Source organism: Suricata suricatta, chromosome 10 (genome assembly GCF_006229205.1).
Source record: "Suricata suricatta isolate VVHF042 chromosome 10, meerkat_22Aug2017_6uvM2_HiC, whole genome shotgun sequence".
NCBI lineage: Eukaryota > Metazoa > Chordata > Mammalia > Carnivora > Herpestidae > Suricata > Suricata suricatta.
This window is the reverse complement of record NC_043709.1, coordinates 63,675,970-63,692,127: the sequence shown is the minus strand read 5'-3', so window position 1 is coordinate 63,692,127 and position 16,158 is coordinate 63,675,970. Positions and strand designations below refer to the sequence as shown.

Genomic DNA, 16,158 nt, shown 5'->3' with positions numbered 1-16,158 from the left:
TTTTAAGAACAGAGACCATTGTTTTAGAAACCCCTGCAACTGAGCTCATCCTACTGCAGGTCACACAGATGCTGGCCAACGGCCAGGAGAGTGGAATTCTCTGCTGAGATAGGCCTCGAACTGGCACACTGTATCTTCTTGGGCACAGGAGGAGGTGGCCTGCCACTCCCTGCTCCCCTCGAGGCCCCAGTGTGCGTGCCCTTCCCTCTGCGGGGGGTTCCCGACACCTCCTTGTTATCTACTTGGCCAGCTCCTTCCTACTCATACTTCAGGGCCCTCACTCCAAGGCCGGGTCGGGCACCCCTCGTGCACGGTTCTGTAACTGCCTCCCCAAGACCGTCAACCCTGCAGGGCAGGGGCTCTGCATTCACTTTACTGCCCAGGCCCCTACTAGTGGGTGTCAAAACTGGCATCTAAGAGACAGACTGATGACTGAACAGACGAGTTTGTCACTGCCTGAATGCAATGCAGCCAGGGTTCTGTCCTATATCGTGTTCTGCGCCCCCCACTCCCACCCCCTGTACCCCCCACCAGCTATTACCATGGTTATTGGCTTTAGCTGATGAGTCTTCATCTGCCCTTTGAGTTTCAATTTCTCTGCTAGAGGAAAGTACTCATTTCTTTCTTTTATACCAATACTATAGAAATTTCCAGTAGATGGGAAACCCTTCCCAATGTAAAAGTGTGGAGGCCCCCAGTCCACCACTGACTACTTGCCTCTTTGACTCCTTGCAGAGCTCAGCTTAGCACTTTCAGACCAAGGAAGAGAGGAATCCTCTAGCAGCTCACCAGCCAGGCATTTGAACACTCCCTCCCCTGTCCTCTGCAGTGGGGCTCAGGGGATGCCTCTCCAGCCTCCCACCCTCTTCCCCCCATCCCCTCAGCAGCATGCATGGGCTCAAAGCCCCTCACCTGTCTCTGCCTCCTCACCCAGGCTGGCACAGTCACTCTAGAAGCCAGAATGGTCACCTTGCCTATTGAGAAAGAGTGAGATGATGTCAGCCATGTAATACACAAGCATTTATTGGGCTTTTGCTGTGTACCAGGCACTGGGCTACAGGAGTAACAAGCCAGAGAGAGCTGCCTTTATGAAGCTTCCATTCCACTGGGGGAGGCACAAAATATACAGATAAACCAATGAATACATATCACATGTGACACCAAAGCAGAGACCTCAATGAAGTCTAGATGAAACCCTGGAATGGGAAAAGCATTCCAGGAAGAAAAAAGAGTCAGAGCAAAGGTCGCCAGCTTTCAGCCAGAAATCACTCAGATAAGAAATAGGAGTAGGGGTGCCTGAGTGGCTCAGTCAGTTAAGCGTCCAACTTCAGCTTAGGACATGATCTTGCGGTCCAGGAGTTCAAGCCCCTTGTCGGGCTGCATGCTGACAGCTCAGAGCCTGGAGCCTGCTTCAGATTCTGTGTCTCCTCTCTCTGCCCCTCCCCTGCTCGCACTCTGTCTCTCTCTCTCTCTCTCAAAAATAAAATAAAACATTAAAAATTAAAAAGAAAAAAGAAATAGAAGTAAACAGCAACACATGATGCTTTATGGGCCTTCCACAAACACATCATCTTTAACGCTCATAATCACAAAAGGAATTAAATGTTATTAGCAACACCTATACTTGAGCTAAGGAAATCGAAGAGCAGAAAGTTATGCTCACATACACTGAGTGTACCCTGTGTGCTGAGCAGCACGTTGGCACTCTCTCATGCCCTACTGCATCTGATTCTTTTAACAACTTTATGGGGGCTGGGGGTACCAGCCTGGGTGAGGAAGCAATACTGGAGCAGAGGATGCTGCCCAAGACATACGCTGGTTCACAAAGCACACTGGACAGGCCCCATTCCTCCTTCCTATGAGGTCTCTCTGTACACACACATGATATACTATAAGCTCCATATAGTCCCAGGGCTCCTGGAGCTTTGCACATGGACAGATATGGGTTAGAATCCTGACTCTAAAAAATCTGTTTCCTCACCTATAAAATGGGCATAAGACTACTTAGCCCACATGGTTGTTAGAGGATGAAATGAGATAATGTCTATAGAGTATCTTGCATGAACTCAGTAAACAGGATTTTCACTGTCACATCCTGACAGAGACACAATGCAAAGTCCTACCTCGGAGGCTGCTGCTACTGTCTGCTCACCTGTAAGGGATCCTGAGTCTCAGGCTCCTCCCTGGGGGGTCTGGGCAGTAGGGGCACCCACAGATCTGAGAGTGTTCACCCCTACTGACGCTGCACTCAGGGGCCTCCTCCTCCCCAATCCCTCCCCACCCTAGAAGGAGAAAGGGGCGATTGCAAAAGGAAAGAACCATTTCTTTGCCAAGCAAGAGACAGTGTGTGCCCATGTTTGTGCGACAGTGGCAAGGGGGTTTCTGGAAACTGCAGGAAAAGGAAAAATTTGTAATACTTATTTTTAAACACTCGACAACAATCTAAAGTCCTTTGTTATTTTAACATCATAAAAAACGTATCGAGTAGAACTTCATTCGCTCATGACATTATCGAGTTTGATATTTTTAGAAATGGACAGGCTTGGAAAAAAATGAAAAAAATTCAAGAAATATCCTCCCCTTCCCACATACATAAATAGGGGTTAAAACCAAAAAAGGCCTCAGGTTACCTCCACCATTCGAATTCCACGCGCCCCCAGCACAGCTCGGATCCTGCCAGTCAGAGGCTCCCACGGTCCCCACGATACCCTCGGATTCCCTCGCCTTCCCTCAACCTCCTCACCATTTCTTCCCTGTGGACACTCCCAGGAAAGAGTGGGGTTGGGGCTGCGGAAGGAGTGCTGGGGGATGGGAGAAACAAAGTTGAGAGGGTGAAGGAAAAGAGTGGGGTGGACAGGGCAGTGTCCAGGGGTCAGAAAGGGAGAGAGATAAAGCTGAGAAAAGCCCAAGCCTTGTGTTCCCAACACAACAGCAAAAACCAAACTCAGAGTGAAGATGGTTTTGGAGACTATCTTTTCCTAAAGAAACAAAATAAAAACTCACCCATGAGGCCCAGATCATAGGGACTGGCAGTGGATTATCTACGTACTTTTATGTGTGTTGAGGAGGGTGGGGACCCAACACACCCCACAGGGCTGATCGTTGCCATTTTCTCAATCTGAGCCTCTGCGGATCCCAGGGCAGGGAGGCCTGAGTCCGACCGTGACTTCAGGGAGACCCTCCAAGTGCTGAGCCACCCAAAAGCAATGGCTCTGTCATGCGAGTCCTCTCTAGATCCCCAGCTGGGCTTAGGAGAGGCTCCGGAAATGAAGGCAGACTGTGACTCAACCTCACTTTGGGGAGAAGTTTTCTGCCCTCAGTCGAGGTGGTCTGGCTGACTCCGGACCAGGGGCCTTCTGTTTGCAGGGCCACAAACAGAGGGCAGGAAGCTGTCAGCCTGGATTGCTGAAGTGTCACAGGGAAGAGGTCTGCGCTTAAACTTGGCACCAGGAGGAGTGCATGCGGTGAGTAGGACCCCAGTTTAAATTCAAGATTCCTATGGTGAAAAGGAAACTTCCTGCACTTCCCTCTAGAGAATCCTACCACTTCCAGCTCCCAATCCGAGCCTAATTAGGAATCTTGCCCTTCAGAGTCTAGGTTTTCAGCCTAAGTCTCATGGGAAGAAAACCAACCCAGATTTTTCCCCAGAGGCTCTCCCTGCCAAGTGTCAGTGGGGACCCCTCTCCCAGGGGCTGCACCACCACCCCCTCCCCAGCCTCCCTCAGGCCCCACAACTCCTACTCACAGCTTCTGTGCTCAGCTCTACCCCAGGCCTGGAAAACCCCCAATCTGGGTGCTTCAGGGTGGCCCTGGTTTTAAACATTCCTCCGGTGGTCCCACGACACGCCCGGATGTTGGATGTTGGGTCTGGAACACATGATGCCGGCCATGCTGGGTAGAGATGGGAGCTGCGGGAGGTGGGAGCTCCAACTTACACTGGAGGCTTCTCCCGCCAGAACTGCCAACGGGCAGCCCCGCCCCCCACAAAGGCCTGATTCAGAGGGAGGTGACCTCAGTGCTGCCGAGGGGAGGGAGGAAGGGGAAGGGAGGAAGACCAGAGTCGGGGCAGTCCGCAGCAGCCAGGGACAGGGAGGGGGAGCAGCTGCTCAAGGGGCTCTGGGTAACCTGGGGACACAGCTGGCTCAGTCCAATCGCTGAGCAAATCTGGGTGACACGATCTCTTCAGCCTAGTCAGTCAGAAGTGATTGTCCCAGCCTTTCAATCAGCCAGATCAAAGGAGTGAGGTTTGCAGGGCCCACCCTCTCCCCAGCCAGGGCACAGACCCCTCCCTGCCCTCCAAGTTCAGGCCTGGGAGGAAGAGACTAGAGAGGTGGCGGCAAGCCTGACTTCCATGCTGCCTCACCCTGGCCCTTAGCCAAGGGCTTTGGGCCTCAGTGAGCCCCTCACTCACCAGCTGTTCCCCCCAGAGTCCTCTAGGGAGAGAAGCCAGGGACCAGGAGGGTGTGGAGGGGAGGCAGCTGTGGGAAGGCAGAGATGGAGAAGCTCACTTTAATAACAGAATCATCCATAACAACAACCGGTTCCCCCCTGCTCTTCCCCCCCCCCCCCCATCTCCCAGCTGCTTTCTGGAATCCCCGTCACACCCAAGAGTCCACTTGTAAACAGCATTCTGCACCCACAGCAAACACTCCTTTCCAGACAATATCAGCCCTGGGTTGGGGAGGGTTAGAGGGACTGAGGCCCCAGGGCATTCCTGGCCACAAAGTAGCCACCTTAATCCCTGCCCAAAGCATCTCTCAGCCCTAAGAATTCCGACAGGTCTCCTCCCCCCTCCTGGAAAGAGGGCCGACAAGAATTTCCTTCCCTCCTCCCGACAACTGGCCCCAAGACACAATAGCCCTACTGAGAGGCTGTGTCCATGGGGAAGGGGGCCCCAGCATCTCCTTCCAACTTCCTCTTCACAAGAGGACATTGGATGCAAGAACTTCCATCCCATGGTGTGGGTTCTTTCTTTCTAAGTTCATTTATTTATTCTGAGAGAGAGAGAAAGCACAAGCAGAGCAGACAAGGGGCAGAGAGAGGACAGAGTGAGAATCTCAAGCAGGCTCTGTACTGCCAGCGCGGATTCTGATGCAGGGCTTGAACTCATGAACTGAAAGATCATGACCTGAGCTGAAATCAGATGCTCAATCAACTGAGTCACCCAGGTGCCCGTGGATTCTTTCTAACCTCAGCTCCCTGTCCTCCAGGCCGGCAGGAGGAAGGGGAGTTGGGCCTCAAAGTCTTAAGACTTCAACATTGCTTACCTCTCCTCTCCTGGTCCCTTCATGCTCCCTGTTCACAGCATAACCCAACAATTAAAAACAAAACAAAACAAAACAAAAAAACCAACCAAAAAAACCACAGCTGTTGGGGGTGGGGTGGGGAGAGGAAAGGGGCTAAGACACAGACACAAACACAAAGTATTTATTTATAGGGCCACAGGGCCAGTAGCTCTGTGGCCCAGAAGTCTCCCACTCCCCAAAGCCCAGCTAGACCCATCTTAGCCAAAAGGCAGATGATTTAGTCTGGTCCCAGCACTGCAATTTACTTGCTGTGTGACTTTAGGCAAATCACTCAGTCTCTCAGGGACAAATGCCAAATGGAGGCTGTTCTAGAACTGTGTTCTCAAAATGCGGTCCAGGGGCCCTGACATTCTTCCAAGGAATCCACAGAGGCAAAACTATTTTCATAATACTACTAAGAAACGATTTGCTTTTTAAACTCTCATTCTCTGAGTATACAGTGGCATTTTCCAAAGACTACGTGTTATGTGATATCACAACAGACTGAATACAGAAGCAGATATGAGAATCCAGCTGCCTTTTATTGTCAGATGTGACAAATATGCAAGAAGGAAGGATAATGCCATTCTTTTCACTATTCTCTTTTGCTTTGGAAGAAAATATACAGTTACTTAAGAGAGGTCAACATGTAATAGGCTTATTATTATTTTAACTTAATTAGATGTTTAAAACTCTCAATTCTAATTTACATAACATGACCTATATAAACCAAAGCTCTTTGGGGGTCCTAATGTTTTGAGAGGTTGGAGGGGTCCTCAGGCCAAAATAGCTTGAGAATTACTTTTCTAGAAGTCGTGTCCAGTAGAACTTTCTGTGATTATGAAATGTTCATTCTGTGGTGTCCAATATGGTAGCCACTAGCTATGTATGGCTATTGAGCATTGAAACATAGGTAGTTCAATTGAACTGAGCTTTAAATTTAAATTACCACACGCAGCGACTGTACTGGATGGTATAGTTCTAGAAGATCCCTGGGATTCCTTGACTTGTGCCTTCTAGGCAAATGCTTTTTCCACACAGTCTAGAGGATGGGGTAGGACAGGACTTGACACTCATTCCTGTCCCCAGACTTTGGCTCACGTTATTTCTCATTCTCTCCTCACCAAAGGAAAGCCATCCCAGCTGGATGACCAGTCCTGCCAGGCACTCCTACCCAGGTTCACTGTTAGATCTGCATTCTCTAGGGCTTCCCACGAACTCCACTCTCCTCAGAGGGGGAAACCCCTCAGATCTCCTGCCACCGGGCCCAAGGGAACCCTCCTACCTCCCCATCTCCTCCCATTAACAGCAGAGGGGCTGCCTTCTTCCCAGGGAAGGTCAGTCCTTCCTGCCCCAGCCCATCCCCACTTAGGTGTTCAATATTTACATCCTGAAGGGACCTTTCCAATCTACCTTTAAAACTTCTGAATTGCCTTTTATCTGAAAAATAATCTTTCCCGTGACACTGCCCTCTTCTGCCTTCCACAGCCAAACTTCTTAAAAACAAACAAAAAACAAAAAAAACCCAAAACCCATCCTCATTTCTTACTCCTTCCTCAACCTTGTCCAACATCAGCAGTAACTGCCACAGTGCTAAATCCAAACAATATTTTTCCACCCTCATTGCTTTCTCAGGCACAAGTGCCTCTAGTGGCTACTTCCTCACAGACTTTGAGGAAAACTTTGTTTGTTGGGGTGCCTGGGTGGCTCAGTTGGTTAAGCGTCCAACTTTAGCTCAGGTCCTGACCTCACGGTCCGTGGGTTCAAGTCCTGCATTGGATTCTGCGCTGGCAGCTCAGAACCTGGAGCTGCTTCAGATTCTGCCCCTCCTCTGCTCGCTCTCTGTCTCGGTCTCTCAAAATAAAATGAAGACATAAAAAAGTTTTTAAAAATCGAGTTGTGAGGATTTTTTATATACAAGTCTCATATACTATTTGCAAGTATTGTCTCCCATTCTGTAGTCAGTCTTTTCACTTTCTTGATGGTGACCACTTTCTCCTCGATGACTTTCTCCTCTTTTAGGATGCTCTTCCCTGCCCCAGCTATCTTGCACCTCTACTTCTGTGTGTATTTTAAAACTTTGTATGATTTTGCATGGTTGTGTATACACACACACACACACACACACACACACACACACACACTTAAAAAAAACAAACACAGCAGCATGTTCTTCTCACTGTTCTATACCTTTCTTTAGAAGAACAATTAAAAAAAAACACCCCAAAACCACAGACTTTATTTGGATCTTACCAGTTTTTCCATTGATGTCCATTCTACTGATGTTTCCTATTCCAACATCTAATCTAGGATCCCACACTGTATTTAATCACCAAATCTCCTTATTCTCCTCTGAGTCATGGCAGTTCCTCAGTCTGCCTTTCATGACCTTGACATTTGGAAAGGAACTGATCAGGTCAGTATTTTAGAGAATGTTCCCTATCCCAATAACATTTGTTTAATGTTTTCTCCAGTTAGACTGAAGTTATGAATTTTCAGAAAGAATACCACAGAGGTGATATGCCCTTCTCAGTGCATTATGTCAGGGGGTATAACATTGTGATGTCTTCTAACTGGTGAGGTTAACCTTGACCATATGGTTAGCTGGTATCTACTAGTGGGTTTATCTGCTGTAAAGTTACTATTTTTCCTTCTGTAATTAGTAACCCATTTGGGGGACAATACTTTGTGACCACGCAAACATCCTGTTTCTTTTTAAATTCTCAGCCACTCATTTTAGGATTCATCTGTGGATCTTGCTCGCAGCAATTACTGTAGTGTTCTAATGATAATTTTTTATTTCCCTGATTCCTTACACATTTATTTATTTAAAAAAATTTTTTATGTCTTTATTATTTTATTTTGAGAGACAGAGACAGAGTGAGAAAGGGGCAGAGAGAGAGGGAGGCACAGAATCTGAAGCAGGCTCCAGGCTCTGACCTGTCAGCACAGAACCCAATGCAGGGCTCGAACCCATAGACTTGTGAGATCATGACCAGAGCTGAAGTCAGACACCCAACTGACTGAGCCACCCAGCGCCCCTCCTTATACATATATTAATGAGAAGTTTTCGCTGCCACTGATTTACCTAATTACATATTTATATTAGCATGAACACATGGATATTTAATTCTTTGGATTATAATCCAATATTATCATCATTTATTTCATTGCTTAAATTCCAGCCTTGATCATGAAGAACTCTTTCAGGCTGGCTCCTGTATCCTTTCAACAGGCACTCATATAAAGAAAATGTTATTTACTTTTTAACATCTGCTTACTTTCTGGCACCATAAAATGTTCTAGACTTCTATTTTTCCTGTCACAATCACTTTTCCAAGAAGCTCCAGAGCAATCATCTTTCTAAAACTGTAAGTCTAATTGTGTCCCTCCTGCCTCAAATCTTCCCATGACCTCTGATGGCCTCGGGGACAGACCAAAGCGCTCAGCACACTCGTGGAAACCCTGCCCTGGCCCCAGAGCAGTTCCCCCGAAGTGTCCTGAACAGATGCTGCCCACATTCATCTGTCTTCCTGAAGTGCTTCCTGCAGGACGGTGCTTCCACATGTGCCTGGCCTGTTCTCTAGTCCTCCCCTGTGAGGAAGACAGGGTGCCCTGTGCTATCAGAAGGGGAGCTCCCTGAGGAGGGGCCCTGCTTACATTGCTGTACCTCCACTTTCTGCCCGGGCACTGCTCCTGCCCACAAGAGCCTGTACCTGGTGATCTCCTTTCGTTCCAGACAGAATAAGACCAGAGAGAAGACATGGCATGCTCATCAGGTTCTCTTAAAGACCCCCAACTGTCCCCACCCAAATGACTCTGAAGGCCCATATGACAAACAATGCTAAGAGGTGAGCAAGGGGTGGTTTCAGATTTGTTCCTAACATTGATAGGACCCTATCCAAGCCCTCAACCCACTCCCAGGCCTCAGTGACTCCCTCTGGCAAATGGGTCTAATCTATTTATTCTGAGGATCTTTCCAAACAGATTACTCAATAGCAGTCACAATACTGGGGGGAGGGCACTCAGATGGGTCAGCTCTTCTGACTTCTTGGGGCTTTCAGTCTGGTAGGGGACACAAGACATGCAGGTAATAGCTGTACTGTGAAGGAAGTCCCAAAAGAATTTTTTTTGGAGGACTTTAAAAATCAGAAAAGAATATTAAGCTGCATCTGGAACATTTTTTTCAGAACTTAAGACATCAAGTGAACAGAGACTTTATAGACCCACAGGGTGTAGGTACAAGGGAACGGCAAAGGGTCATTCTAGGCAAAAGGCGGGCATAAACAGAAGAAGACAGAAATCTGTGGGTGTATATGGAAACAGAATGACTCAGTGCAGCTGGACTGAAGGGCATTTGAAGGTGAGTGTTTCCTGGTCCCCTGACCCATGCCAGTTACCAACTCCTCTCCCATCTCCTGACCCAACAGCAGAGTCAGCATATTTTCAACATCCTGCGTGTAACCAGAGACACGTGCTGGGTCCCACAGGAAAAGCTGAGGCAGAGGGGCTCCTGGAGGCAGCAGCAGGGGTGACCGTTGAGTTGACTACTGGTACATCAGCTATCTGCTCTCAGGTCCAAGAGGAAAAGGGCTCCATAGCCTGATGGCTCTCAGGCAGCACCTGCAGGCTCTACCCTCCCAGCCCCCAGGCTCAGCCTCCAGTGCTGACTCCCCCAGCTTTCTTTCTGGGCCTCTTTCTTCAAAGGGAACAGGCTTCGGCCAGCCAAATGTCTTCCATGTCCAGGCAGCTTTGGTGTTGACTTGGTGGCTGCCATTTGGCCAGAGCGCCGAGGCGACATCCTAAGCTACCAGCTCTGGTGAGAAGAAAGCAGCCTTCCCTGGGAACAGAAAGTAGCTCTGGCACACTCACAAACCCTCACTCTCTGCTCTTATTTGTGGCCACAAATGGGAGTGAGACTTCCTGGGTTCCAGTTCTGGCTCGGCCACACTGAATGACCCTGGGTGAAGCCTAGAACCCTTCTGGGACTCAGTTTTCCTATCTGTAAAATGGGATGAGCTCTTTGACTTCTCTCTTGCTGCAGGGCATAGAAGGAGGAGATGGTATCTGGAAAGGGATTGGAGCTGAGAGGACAGGTCCCCTTGTGTGTGGTACAGGGTTGAATGTGAGAAGCTTGGCAGGGCTTTTAGGGAGAACCCTTGGCTTTGTTTCTGCCTCCCTCCTACAGGGCCTAAAGGCTTCCCAGGAAAGCTGGGGGGGGGCGGGTGAGGGGGGAGTGGGGAGAGGAAGAGACAGCAAAGCCAAGAGCTTTAGCCTTCTTGTAGTCCTGGGACAGGAAGTGAGGTGCCGTCTAGAGAGGAAGTGAGAAGCAAACACCCCCCAACTTCCCCTCAGCCTACAGTGGAAAGGAAAGTTCCAGCTTCAGGAGCCTGTAGGCCCAGAGCTGGGGACAGAAGGCGATGAGGTGGGGGTGGGGAAGAAGCCTTGTCAGTACCATTTGACAGAGAAAGAGGTTTCTTGTTTTGGACATAATAAAAGTCAAGGGGCCCAGGACATCCCACCACTGGGAGAGAGGGGAGAAGAGAAGCCACAGAGGTCAAGTTGAAAAACCCAGCCTGCCAGGTCACGTGGTGCCACATCTCCAGTCCTGGCCCCAGACCCCTGCTCCCAGCTTCACACTGTGTGATGCCATGTGCCCCCCATACATACACATGCCCCCACACACCAAGGTGGACCAGGTCCTCTGATTACTTGTTCTTATAGTATATGCCCTCTCCTTAGCACAACAGTAGCACACAGTAACTGCTGGACAGAGCTTGACAATTCCTCAGACTGGTTTTGACCTAAACTTTGGCATCTGAATGAAGTTTAGTATATGAAGCTGAACAAACCCTGCTTATGGCCTGGGGCCAACTGCAGGGGCCCTGGGGAGGGCGGTAAAGATCAGAAACCAGAGACCTGACAGAGAGGGAAAGAAAAATACATGCACACCCAGATACTGCCAGCAGATAACAGATGAAGACAATAAATGCTATCTGCTATCTTTTGGATAAGGGGGAAAAAACTAAGAATATACATTTGTTTTGTGTAAAAACATTCATTTTTTAAGTTTTATTTTTATTTAAAGAGGGAGAGAGGGAGAGCATGTGGGGAGGGGCAGAGATAGGGGGAGAGAGAGAGAATTCCAAGCAAGCATGGGGCTCAATCCCAGAACCATGAGATCATGACCTCAGCTGAAATCAAGAGTCGGTCGCTTAACCAAATGAGCCACCCAGGCGCCCCTTTGTAAAGACATTCTTGAGGGATGTGTACGAAATAAGCGATTACCTGTGGAGGGAAAAAGGGTGGAAGTGGGAGCACAATTTCTCAGTGTATACCTTTTTCTACCATTTCAATTTTTGGACTATGTTAAAGAAGTCTAGTGAAAAACTGAAATATAAAACTTAAAAAAAAAGAACATTAGAAAGTATAACCACTTTCTCAAGTGATTTCTTTCTTTTTCTTAATGTTTACTTATTTTTGAGAGAGCGAGTGAGTGAGAGAGACAGAGTGTGATCGAGGGAGGGGCAGAGAGAGGAAGACACAGAATCCAAAGCAGGCTCCAGGTGCTGAGCTGTCAGCACAGAGCCTGGTGCTGGGCTTGAACTCACAGACTACGAGATCATGACTTGAGCGGAAGTTGGATGCTTAACGACTGAGTCACCCAGGTGCCCCTCCCAGGTGATTTCTAAAGCTCATCCCAGCTGGGGCCATCCACTCTCTTCCCATATTAGAAGTAGCGACCAGGTCCCTGGGACAGGGGTTGGCGAGGAGGTCTGGCTAGATGAGGCCAAAGGACACAGACTTCACTCCCTTTCTTCCCATAAAGCTCTCACTGGGCTAGGAGAGAGGTCCTTCCACACCCAGGCTGTGGTGTGGCATGGTAGCCCCAAACTATTCAGGAGTTGGTCAGGGCCGCTTCCTCCTGGGTCAGAGCTGGTTTCATTCTAGATCTCATTCTAGATGGCAGTACGTTGGGGTAAATGACACCCGGGAGTACCTACAGCTGCTGCGGATAGGTTCTGGGGGTGTCTCAACAGGTCCTCCCATAAAAGGACCACCTAAAGCACCCCCATCAAGCCAGCTAGGAGTAAAACGAGTCAGCCCACAGAACTGTGACTGCTGAGAACCCTAGCGTGACACCCCCAGAGTTCTGGGGCCTCTCACAGTCCCATCTAGGAACAACCGCATCATTCTACCGAGGGAGGGACAATTTGGAGCCCTTCACGAGAGTGAGAACCGTAGACCAGGGCCCTATGCAGCACCGACCACCGCTCAAGCCTTGTAGGCATCAGCATGAGAAGCAGATTGGGGTCATCTCTCTTTTTAAAGTATCTATCTATAGGGACACCTGGGTGGCTCAGTCGGTTAAGCATCCATCCGACTCTTCAGCTCATGGCTAATGAGTTTGAGTCTTGCATCAGGTTCCATGCTGATAGCGTGAAGCCCGCTTGAGATTCTCTGCATTCTCTCTTTCTCGTTCAAACATAAATAAGTAAACTTAAAATAAAATAAAATAAAATAAAAATTATCTAGATGCATACAGATAGATATTTTTAAAAGCTTGGTGAGTACTGGAGAAATCCCAGAGCTCAAGAACAGCTATAAGGTCCAGAGAGTGTGCCTGGCTGGGCTCTTCTCAGCAGTGGCTGGATTTGTAGAAATCAGTAATAACAGCAATGATAATTCACCTTAATAACAGCCTGGCTTCCTCGGGCCTCTTTCATCTGTGTTAACTCCCAGAGCCAGGAAAATGGTAATTATTGAGCAGGTGCCACACCCCAGTGATGATGTGTTATTAATCCATCAGCACAGGCTGGGAAACTGAGGTCCAGGGAGGCTTTCCCCTCACTCAGAACTGAGGACACAGGAGCTGAGGGCCACTGTGTAGTGAGGAACTGAAGGTGCTGATTCCATTCCTGCTGTGTTTTGGGAAGATGCTGAAGCTGGGGGAACTCCTTTCAGAGTCAGCCAGACCTGGGTTTGGGATGAAGGCGAGGAAGGCCCCCAGATGTGTCCCAAGCCCCTTCACCAGGCTGCAACATTGCCTGATGGTGGTCTTGGCTGGGAGTCAGGGCCTCTGATCTTAAGCCCATACACTCACTCTGCCGAAGTACCGCAAAGCGGACCAACAGCTGCTCTGAGCATCTCTGGATCTCTGCAACGCACACAGGCACTGTGGTAAGTGAGCGCTCGGCCCTGCAAACAGCCCCACACCGCAGGCACTGTCTGCCAAGTGGGAACAAGGGGCATCTTGCAGCTAGGCGGGCGGATCAGATCAGAAACAGGTCAAGAAGTGGAAAGAAGTGGGGAGACTACTTCTCAGGGAGCCAAGGCCATCTCTGCAACCCCCTTCCAGCTTTGGCACTGACTTCAAAATAATGAGACCCTTCTTACAGCAAGGTTGCCTGTTCTGTCCCTGCTGCAGAAACCTGCAGAGGAGGTCCAGCTGGCCTGTGCCCTCCAGAAGGGCAGGGGAAGGCAGGCAAAGAGGCACAGAAGACTAAAGATCTTTTCCCACTGTGGCCATGGAAGGAAGCAGCAGAGACTCAAATGAGGATGGGAGGGTCAAGACAGAGGTACTGCCCATGCAGAGCTGTCCACAGCCTACTGTGTGCCTGGTCCTGTGAGAGACACTGGGAACAGATGCAATCTCAGCTCTGGGGAAACCACAAGGGCCAAGCCAGGAGCAACCAATGACCTTGTCCTCCAACCTTCCAGGGCAAGGTTTGGGGGGAAAACATTAAGGATGTTGTTCCAAGGGGTTGGAAGTTATTTTTCTTGCGCATGTTAGAGCTGACCAGAGCCGCTGAGATAAAACTCTGACCCTCCAAAAGTCCAGCTTTCTACAATCTCAGGTTCAAGAACTGCCCTCTCCACTTTAAATTTGGCCAGGCCCCTCATGCATGAGAAACGAAGGCAGGATGGAACCATGTAAAAACACTAGACCGGAGTCAGGAGCCCTGCCTCTGACACTCATCATTGCATGAATCACTTCCCCCTCTGGACTTCAGTTTCCCCATTTTTAACATGAGGGCGTTGGACTAGATGCCTCTAGGATTCCTTCCAGCCTATGACTCTATGTTGTTTTGATCCCAGGTTGATTTACATAAATTTGCATGTTCAATCAGAAATCCCAAACTCCAAGTATAGAAAATCCAATCAGCCCATTAGTGCAGCCAGACTGGGGCTGGAGGAGCCTGCCAGGTTCGGGTGAGGACTGTCAAAGCAGACTGTGGTAGTGGTGGTGAATTGGGGGAGGAGCCGGGAGAAGCAGGGCGAGAGAAGTGGCATTTGTTCTACGGGATGCAGTTCTGGTGAGCCAGAGCTGATGGGGCCAGGGCCCCCTCTGCAGCTGTCAGGCAAGGGCCCTTTCTCCTCCTGCTTCTATCGGGGCCTCTGGCTGGCCAGCCTCAGAGCCACACCCCAAGAGGAAACAGCAGCCTCTGCCTAGCAACAGCCGCATCCTTCACTCTGACAGGGACTCCACCATTAACCACTTTCTGGGAAACTGACCTCCCTGGGAGCTTCCATTCTCCAATTCAGGGGCTCCTCGCAGTGAGGAAGGTTTCTTTCAGGTCTAACCTAAATACCTCCTGTTGCAGCTTCAATCCATGGGCAGCAGGGCCCAGGGAAGAGGGTTCCCCAGGCCCGGGAGAGAAGCAATGCAGGAGAATGCACCCCAGGTCTAACCAATCCCACAGCCTCTCTAACCACTACCTCCTCTAACATCCCCCTTGGCACCTGGGAGATCAAGGATGAAAACAAACAAGGAAAACGTGAAGGCTTTGGCTCTTGGGCTAGAGAGCAAGTCCCAACCTGGAGAGCCTGACTCCTGAGAAACCGTAGCCCCAGGAGGGAAGGAGGCTGGGAAAGGTGGGGCTGGGGCAGTTTTTCCCTGCTGCTTGGCTGCCATGGAAGGGCAGGAGGCTGGCTGGATTGGGTGAGGGCAGTAGGGAAGACTCCTTAAGCCCACTGCCTGGGGACTAGGGTGGGGAGAAGGGTGGGGGAGGGCACAGGTGAGGTGAGTAGGGGCAGGGAGTGAGATGGGCAACAGCAGCAGGGCTCTCATCCTCTTCCCATAAGAGGGTGGATGAGTGTGCTGTGCTCACTGGCTCAGATCCTAAAACAAGTCCCAACAGCTGAGATGCAAACTGTCTCCTGGGAATCTGCTTACCCTACTGGCCCTTGGCTGCCTCCCCTTCTCTCAACTCCTCCCCAAAGGCCCAACACAAAGACAGACTGGCCTGCCAGGATGTCTCAGCAGAGGCCTTGATGGGTGGGCCAAAGCCCAGCCAGCAAGAGTTCATATCCCAAGCCACCAGGGGTAAGCAAGACAAAGGCTATTCTCAGGCAGAATAAGGGAGTCTGCTCCCCTCCACCCAAGGTTCCAGTCCTAAGTAACTGTGACTTAGAACTGCATCACCCAACATCTACCTCTTCAAACTTCAAAGCCACCTTGCCAGAGGATCTTTCTCCCTTTCAGATTCACTTATTCAGTGGAACCACACAATGTCAAAAAGTGAAAGGGGATGTTAGAGGTCTCTAGTGCAATTGCTGAATTTTACAGATGGGAGAAAGGAGCCCCTGAGAGGAGCCCCAGAGAAAGGAGTCAAGACTTTGGTCTTGGCCAAAGTCATACAGCAAGCTGGGAAGAGAAGAGACCAGTGCTTCTGACTTCCAATTCACAGGAGTAGCCTGGTCCTCATATACATTGGTTTCTGCCTAATGTGGAAGAGCCTTTTCCTCTGCAGCCCAGGCCATCTGCCTCTCAAGGTTCCCACTCTGTTCGAAAGACCTAAACTGGAGAAAGATGCTGGAGTGCCTGAGCCACCTCATGCAGAGAGGTGTTTTTCTAAATAAAGTTGAACTA

At 49.6% G+C, this 16,158-nt stretch overlaps 1 protein-coding gene across 5 annotated transcripts in view; it reads right to left on the bottom strand.

The window, feature by feature from the left end:
- NCKAP5L (NCK associated protein 5 like) overlaps positions 1 to 16,158 on the bottom strand; it is a 39,157-nt gene that overhangs the window by 12,432 nt on the left and 10,567 nt on the right. For 4 of the 5 annotated variants that reach the window (XM_029954201.1, XM_029954203.1, XM_029954200.1 and 1 more), the window contains exon 2: positions 913 to 974. The gene's annotated coding sequence lies outside the window, so the exon portion shown is untranslated. Of the gene's footprint in view, positions 1 to 912; positions 975 to 2,630; positions 2,646 to 16,158 lie in introns of those variants that run through there. The other variant, XM_029954202.1, reaches the window with a different exon arrangement.